The following is a 9,578-nucleotide window of genomic DNA, read 5'->3' on the forward strand; positions in this document are numbered from 1 at the left end:
AACTGATTTTTGGAGGTTATGAGCACATGCAGTTCAGATCCTCTGAAAATAAGTTTTAAACTATGATATAGACTAGTCTCTAGCTAGTCTTTTAACTTGTTTTCAGGTAGATATGGATATGCAACACACTGTTCACCGTGGTATGTGTCCCCCTCTGCATCTGGCTTATTGTGGGTAGGAGTCTGCTACTTGCTAGGGAATTTAAATCAAGGTGTAGAAACTCATGCTTTAGCTCTGGAGGTCCCAGGCAATGACTGAGGTTATGGTTATGACTTCATATTCGGAATTGTGTGTACTCACATGCTGATAGAAAGAGTGATTATTTTAAGCATTCTGGAAAGAAAAATATTCATTTTTTTTCTACAAGTCCACACAATTTATTTTTTTCCAGAATTATTAAAATATTACAAACTGCATCAAGAAAAAAATCCTTGTTGAAATATGTATGAAATATTTTAATATGGGATACAAAAAGGCCTGGATAATGCTGGATGAAGGAGTATAGCATTTAACAGACAATGACATAGTAGGGGTTTGTTAAGTTATGATGCCGTAATTGTTATAAAACCTATGAGGAGCAAAACCTCCCCCTCTCCCCCAATAGTATTCAAGTTTGTGGTCTAGACTGGAGTGTGTGTGTTTATATTTGCATATATATATAATGGACATTGAGCTACATATATATAATATGTACATATAGCTATAATGATAACTTATATTTATTCTGATACTAAACCAGGATGACAAGCTATAGATACAGAAGTGAAAAGGTATTTGTCAGAGGTGTCTGCCATTATTAGCACTGTCCTTCGTAGAACCCTTCATTTCTCCCCTTCACTATTTGTTTTACTTGTTTACAATTTAGAGGATTTGTTTCCCTTCAGTGATATTTTTTGTATAGTTTATATTATCATTCTGCAGTGCCCTGGTTACCTGAGGGGGTAGGGGGTATGTAAAAATACTTACATGTACATACACACATATCATCCCCCACTGAAGCGTAGCCATCTCTGGGGTGAAACATGATGGCTGTCTAACTCTGCATAGAAAAGTTGCACAACTTTCTGTCTCCAATTTTAAATAGGCTATTTACTCTGTTTCAGTTAAATGTGAGTACAGTTCTGCTGAGCCTGTGGACAACGTGTCCGCTGTCATCTGTAGACCCACAGAAACATAGATAACATGAGACAAGCACTTTTGTGAGGGCAGGCTCTTCAAAAAGTGAGGTCAGATTAAAAAACTGGGTATGCTGAGCGTTAAGAAAACACATGCATACTTTGAGGTCTGCAGCGCCAACACAACCCAAGAGAAGCATGATGGTAGTAGAAGTCATGGTCAGAGATGGGTTAACTGTTGAAATACAATTGAGTGGGTTGTTTTACAGTGAGCTCTATGGGCACAGCAGAAGGATTAAAGACCTGGATTAAAGCCCAAATCCTGTAGTCCAGCACAGAGCCCAGTTACCAGCCTGTGTGGTGTTGAGCTGCTCCAGGGAAAGTGGGAGGAAGGAATCCCCACCCACCTTGTCCCAGTACTAACATACCCCCTCCATGTATGGGAGGAGCTGCATAGCAGTAGTCCTTGTGGCCTTACGTACTACTAAGTTGTCCACTGTGCATCCTGCCTCCTGGCCACAGTGGAGCTCCTAGGGGTGTGGAGGAGGGGGCTGGATCTAAATAGGTGCAATTCCTGCTGTATTGGCCTGCACCATTCCTGTCCTGAAATGCATATAGCAACAGTCAGACAAGCCAAAAATAAATGGCCTGGGTGGCTATGATGTAAGGACATGGATTGTAATGCTCTCACCAGTGCGGTGAAACATACTCAAGTCACCTGTACCACAGCCAAACAGTGTGCCATCCCCACTGCTCAGTAAGCTCAGGTTCTTAACAGTTGACTAGAAGTCATTAGGCTCATCCCTTCATAGGAGGAGCTAATCATGAAAGCTACTGCAAGCCACAATATATATGTTTGGCAATACAGTGCACCCTATTGCAGTCAGGCAGACAGTGCATCCAGTGTAAAAGGTGTGAGTTACAGATATACGTCCAATCTCCAGTCACAGAACAAGTCAAACATGGAAACAACCAGGACCTGGTCCCTGGTGACAGCTTAGAAGGCTGCTCTGCAATTTCATGTCTCCCCTCCTTTCCTCTTAGCAGCAACTGACATAGGGTGAGAGCAGCTTCCACAAGCAAATGACAATCACAATAGCTACAACCTTTAAAATAAGAAATAATTTTGCTCCAGCAGAGAAAAGAACACTGTCCACAGTTACTCATCTAGGAAGGAACAGAGTAGACACCATACCCTCTTGCTAGATTCGATCCCTGGTCTGCCAGCATCCCCAACAATGTAATGTCTGTGTCTAACGTTGTTCTGAATATCAGCTGAACTCTGCCAGCTTTACCTCTTCTCCTAGCACAACATCAGTGATAGTTGCACACTTGTTATCCTGACAACCTGGTTCATGGCCAGACCTTCTCCAGCAACTGCAACTAACACATTCTCCTACCCAACCCAATTCTTATCTGAAAGAAGCACCCATAGGAAGTGCAGACCAGCTCCCAGAATGCTGATCTCTAGACACCAGTGGCTGATCAAATTAACCATGTAGCAGCCATTCTACACACTCTTATAACTGGTGAAGGCAAATGCCAGAACCTCAAGCTGCAGCTGATTAGTGCAAGATCAGTTGTTAAGAAACTCTTTATCATCCATCACCTCATTGCAAAAGAGGCCACCAGCCTGGCCTGTGTCACTGAAACCTGATTGGATGATATTGCAGTCCCGGTTTTTAGCTCATCTTGTGCTCCCAGGCTGCTCCTCAGACAGCAGACTTAGATCCGGTCCAGATAAGGATGGAGAGAGAGCAGCCATCCCATTCCAATCCAGCCTCAAATGCAAGAGACTCCACCTAAAGACAATCTCTTTTGAAGGAATCTAGCTCTATTGCAAATCTGTGCACATTGGACTTGTCTATTCTGCTTCTCTATATACCTTTACTTTGGGAGGTATCCTAGAAGAGCTGACTGAGATGCTGACTCGTGTTGATTAAGTTCCTGACACTTATTGCCCTGAGAGACTTGAACATCCATGTTTAACAACACTTCCGATGCAATGGCCCAAACTCACCTCTCCACACTTTCAGACCTCTGTTTTCCATAGGTAATCTCTATAAGTGGGGATGGGAAAAACAGAAGCAAGCTACTATCCTGGACTGCTAACCATCACTTTCTCCAAGATAATATTGGAACCCCCTGGTCTCCAGGCAAGAAGCCGCAGCAGCTAGAATGGTTTGCTCCCAGAAACTCAGAGACCTAGTCAGATTTTAAAAATACCACCGCAGGCAACTCATCCCCATCAAAAGTCCTGAAATAAACAGCCTTGTGATGTCTATCTAGTTATCATTAAAAATTCTGATTCTATACAATGTAAGTTTTTTCTTATTTTTTCTAAATAAGGGTGAAATCCTGGGCCCATAAAGGTCAGTGACAGATTTCAATATGGCCAGGATTCACACTTAAGTTTTTTGGCTCTGAGGGTTGCAAAGATAAACCGTCTGAATGTGAAGTGATGTAGTACTGATTTAGTCTGAAACAACTTAGGCCTGATAAACTCACAGTTTTCGTACGGATTTAGCTATTTTGGTTAAGGGGGGTGATTTTGGTTAAATAGTTAAATTGGTACAATCCCTAGCATGAACAATGGAATAAATTATCCCGTTATAAATACCTTTTTGCGACGTAACTGCATCCATACTAGGGGATTGTACCGTTTTAACTATATCGGTTTATATAGTTATAGTGATATACACTATATATAGATTTCAGAGTAGCAGCCATGTTAGTCTGTATTCGCAAAAAGAAAAGGAGTACTTATGGCACCTTAGAGACTAACAAATTTATTTGAACATAAGCTTTCGTCAGCCACAGCTCACTTCATCGGATGCATTCAGTGGAAAATACAGTGAGGAGATTGATATACACACAGAAAATGAAAGAATGGGTGTTATCATACACACTGTAAGGAGAGTGATCACTTAAGATGAGCTAATACCAGCAGGAGAGTGGGGCGGGGGGGAAGGGAAGAAAACCTTTTGTAGTGATAATCAAGGTGGGCCATTTCCAGCAGTTAACGAGAACGTCTGAGGAACAGTGGGGGGAGGGGGGGAGATAAACATGGGGAAATAGTTTTACTTTGTGTAATGACCCATCCACTCCCAGTCTCTATTCAAGCCTAAGTTAATTGTATCCAGTCTGCAAATTAATTCCAATTCAGCAGTCTCTCACTGGAGTCTGTTTCTGAAGTCTTTTTGTTGTAATATTGCGACTTTTAGGTCTGTAATCACGTGACCAGAGAGATTGAAGTGTTCTCCGACTGGTTTTTGAATGTTATAATTCTTGACATCTGATTTGTGTCCATTTATTCTTTTACGTAGAAACTGTCCAGTTTGGCCAATGTACATGGCAGAGGGGCATTGCTGGCACATGATGGCATATATCACATTGGTAGATGTGCAGGTGAGCGAGCCTCTGATAGTGTGGCTGATGTGATTAGGCCCTATGATGGTGTCCCCTGAATAGATATGTGGACAGAGTTGGCAACGGGCTTTGTTGCAAGGATAGGTTCCTGGGTTAGTGGTTCTGTTGTGTGGTATGTGGTTGTTGGTGAGTATTTGCTTCAGGTTGGGGGGCTGTCTGTAGGCAAGGACTGGCCTGTCTCCCAAGATTTGTGAGAGTGATGGGTCGTCCTTCAGGATAGGTTGTAGATCCTTGATGATGCGTTGGAGAGGTTTTATTTGGGGGCTGAAGGTGATGGCTAGTGGCGTTCTGTTATTTTCTTTGGTGGGCCTGTCCTGTAGTAGGTGACTTCTGGGTACTCTCCTGGCTCTGTCAATTTGTTTCTTCACTTCAGCAGGTGGGTACTGTAGTTGTAGACAAGACCTCACGTATAAACTGCTTTAATTCATCTACAATGGGTACTAACCTAATGATGGTACTTTGAAGGGCCGGGTTTTCAGTAATTTAAAGTCTCTCAACTGTGTGTGTATATTCTCCCATTGAATGCAACAGTGGCTTTATTAAATGCATTGTTGGTTGCTTCATCTAGTCCATATTCCTCCCTCAATCTGTGCAAACTTCCTGTTGATGTCAGTGGGATATCTGCTTTTGCTCAAGTGTAACATTTTACCCTAACTTTGTAGACCCAGCCCATAGACCACAATTAAAAATGTAATTCAGTCCTCTCCACAAAATATATTTGATACCCCTGCTGTAATATATATAAGACAAAAAGACACTGCAGTTGAAAGATTTAAATTTAACTTGTTTGACATTCATTATAGCATCTGGGATGCATTCCTGACTGCTGATGCAGTTTGTATTTGTTAAGAGCACAATAACCATGCTTGGGTATGGTTTTGTTTATTTTAAAATGGGGGGGGGAGGCATAAACAAAAACTATAAATACCCCTAGAGAGAGCCACAAGCAGAGATGCTTGGTGACTAGAACCTGTTGGGAAATTATTTTTTCCGTGTGGGGAAAGAAGTTCAACAAAAATGAAGACATGAAATGTTTGTTCAATTAAAATCCAAAAATATAAAAATTGACTTTTTTTTTTGCTATCTATTTAGTTTAGAAAAACCATTTTCTGCCTCCCCCAGAAGGAAAATTTTTGACCAGCTATACAGCAATACTGGGTGAACTTGACCTCTGTGCTTCAGAACCCTCTATAGTACCCTGCCAGCGAGCAGGGGTCATTGCTAGGTGTGCTTCCAGCCAAATGTGCCAGTACAGATAGGAGCAAGAGGAATAGGCTAGGAGATGGAGCCTTTGTATCTGCACTTACGTAGATCCAGGGACTGAGAAGGCCTGCATAGGGAGCATAGAAAAAAAGCACTTAGGAATGGCAGCTGTGGAAGGGTTGGGCTACAACTTGCCTTCCAGTTGGTGAAGTGACTTTCATCGTAAGTTTTCCATATGGCCAATTACATACTCAGTGTGTACTTGGGGGCCAGTCCTGAAGACCTCACTGAACACTTGAACAGGCAAAACTCACATGGATATCAGTAAAGACTTCAAGATGGGAACTACACTGTGCCATTGGTCGCCTTTAGTATAAAAAGTAATGTTCCAATATTTATTACATTGATTGAAAATCTGATTTTTTTTAATTGAAGCTCTTGGACATCTAGATAAAATCTTCTTGTCACAAATTTTCTTGTCTTGTGTGTATGTGTATGTAATTATTTAAAATAGATAAATACATATATGGCACTCATTACTATAGAATCAAAACCCCTCCCTGTCTTTACTATATTTATTCTAACACCATCCCAGTAATCCCCATTTTACCAACAGGGAATGGAGAAACTAAGCCCTGGTCTACACTACAGTGTTAGGTCGACATAGAGCAGCTTACGTCGACCTAACTCTGTAAGCGTCTACACTAAAATGTAGCTCCCGCCAATGTAATTTGCTAACTACATCGGCTTAATAACTCCACCTCCACGAGAGGTTGATGTAGTTAGGTTGATGTAGTTAGGTCGATGCCTTGTCAGTGTAGACACTGCATTACTTACGTCGACTGTTGCTGCCTTTCAGAAGCCGTCCCACAATGCCCCACACTGATAGTTAAATTGGTGCAAGCACTCCTGGTGAGGGTGCATACCGTCGACACAAGGAGTGTAGTGTGGACATGCAAAAGCAATTTAATTAGTAGGGTGGCTGTACCTCAACATAACTTTGGTAGACTTAATTTTGTAGTGTTGACTTGCCCTGAGAGACCAAGGCCCTCAGCTGGTGTAAATTGCCATTGGCTTCAGTGGAGCTGTACCAATTTACTCCATCTGAGGTGACTTGCCCAATATCTCAAAGGAAGTCTATGGCATAGCAGGGTATTGAAGTCATCTCCCAAGTCCCAAGCTAGCACCTTCACTTCTTGACCACCTTTCCCATCCAAACCTGACCTCCTCGGAAATAATAACTTGTAAAGCACTTACTCAGAGCCAGGCACTTCCCCAATACAGGACACCTCTCTTGATCTTCTGTTCAAAGCAGCTGATCTGCCAGGTCCCATTCACAGAAAATTGCTCTCCTCCCACCCTTCTCAAAACGACACCTTACCAGTCTAGCCCTAACTAACCACAGCCCTGAGGGAGACTTCTGCTCTTGGCTATGAAAGAATTCAGATGCAAACTAGCTGTCTGTTTCCCCATTCCGTTGAAAGAGGGGAAAGAGAAAAGAAGTGAGGAAGCTGGCGCTGACCTTTTTTAATCATTTCCTTGCTGCCCATGACCCACCCCGTAAGTGTAGCCAACTGGGCATCAACAAATTGTAGCGAGTACCGGAGCAGAGCAGAAGGCCAGCAAGAGTCCAAAAGTCAGCAGCAAAAAAGGGTTAATTCCAGACTGGAAAGCTGCAGAGTGCAGTCCCCAGTGAAAGGGCAGTGGGGAATAGATTGCTTTTCACTCCGGAGGGATGAGTTATAGCTTCCACTCTCGCTGGTGAACAATGAAGTTAAATACGGAGTGTGTTCCCCCAACGCCTCTCCCCGCCGCTGTGTATATTACATTGTACAGGAGTCCTGCATTTGGCACCAGGGGATATATCACAAGGAGGGGCACAAACTGCTAATGCTCTTTTATTTTTTATTCCCTCCCCCCCCCCAAAATCCCACATGACTGGCAATTGCCAGGGATTTTCATGCGTGTTGCTTTAAAAAAGCAAATAACCAGCTCTATAATGTATACTATGCGTGTGTGTATATATATATACACACGCACACAGAGGGTATATATTAATATAAACACTGTATGTAATATAAAGTATATTATAGCTTTATTCGTATTTATAGGTAGCTATGCTGACCTATTTATAAATAACAAATCCTACATGTCTTTTATATGATATACAGTAATTATTCCTATTCACTTTATGTGCCTCGTGCTGCACTGAAATATCTTGAAGTTAATCCGTACAAAACTCCGATCAGGGAGAAACCTTAATAGTTAGGTCTGAAAGAAACCCCTCTGTATGCAAATGTCTTGGATATGAAAGACATCTTCTGGGGTTAAAGGCGCCTCTTGCTTGTTAGGGTCCCTTTTTAACTGACCAAGGGTTCCTTTTTGCTGAGACGTGAATTGGTTTAGCTACACAACATGGATATACTTGTGTGAAATATGTATAATACATTAGCGAGATCTTTAAAGACAAGCAAAACCACAGCTAAATAATTACCGCTCGTTGAAACCTTGATGGGTTGCAGTCTAAAGGAACTACAAAATGGGGAGGTTTGGAAAGTGACATAAAATTCTTAATCCACCTAAATACAGTTGCGCTCGATGTTGCTCAGAATGACTGAGGCAGGAAAGAGGTACGAGGAGCCTTGCTAGGATGTACCTTTAAAATTGAATTAACCCTCTCCTTATACACCAGTATGCCTTCCCTAAAATGATTACTGTCCATTCAGTAACGCAAATCAACCGCAAACTGAATGTTTCTCGAATCTGCTCTTAACACCAAATCGCATTTTCATTCTTTCTCCGCCCCCCCCCCACCCCATTAAGAATTGGGAAAGTGTCTTGTGTTTAGATGTATAGTCATTTTTCGCCAACTATGAAATTCTGTTTAAAAAACAGTCTAGATTATTAGAAGCCTGCAAATTACAGCTCACAGTCTCCAGCAACATCACGATAGGAAAAAACCCGACCACAGTCTACTATAGCGCTAGGAATTCTGCTTCACAGGTTTCATACGACGACGGAAAACAAAAAGAATAATGCTTCCAACGCAAACTCGCCGGGGTGTAATATACAGTGACTTCGGAAACTGTAATAAAATCAATTAATGTTGCAAAAGCATTGGCCGAAGAAGGAGCGGCTAGAGGATTTATGGAAATGCAATGGATTTGCAAGCATTTATCTTGCAAACTTGATAAACAGCATCGGGGAGCCGAGACAGTGGACATAATGAGTCCGCAGCCTTTGTGTGTGTGTGGACAATTTATTGTTATAATTTTATTCTTTCGGTAATTATTCAGATTTAGTTTTTAATTTCGTAATCTGGATCGCAGAAGGATTAATCTGAAGTTACGACATAGTTTTCCCCAGTGGCTGAGTTTATTCTTCTGACATTTACTCTTTTTTGTAAAGCAAGTCCTGTCATTTGCCATGACTTTCTGTAAACATTGTTGGATCTTTTACCTATATTTTTAGAGCTGTTATCACTGACCTCCATGCTCTTTATAACGAAGATGGGGGTGGGGGGGTTTCAATCATTTTGTCTCCCTAACGCAAGCATTTTCGTTTCTATATTTTAATTTTCTGAAACCTTTCCAGTTCAACTTTAAAACAGCTGTCTTTCTGGAGGAAACATAAGAAAGCTTTGTGTAACAGCGCTGGTCTTGAAAACTTTCATAGTTGCTCACAAAAGTTTGCAGCCTGTTATTACAGATAAAAAAAAAAAACAAAAACCGAGACAACATCTAACATCGACTAAAGATTACAATTTCCAGAAGTCAGAATTTATTACAGTTAAACTCTGATAAGATCCCATCTGTTATGAACACATGTAGG

This window comes from Chelonia mydas, chromosome 7 (genome assembly GCF_015237465.2).
Source record: "Chelonia mydas isolate rCheMyd1 chromosome 7, rCheMyd1.pri.v2, whole genome shotgun sequence".
NCBI classification, from domain to species: domain Eukaryota; kingdom Metazoa; phylum Chordata; order Testudines; family Cheloniidae; genus Chelonia; species Chelonia mydas.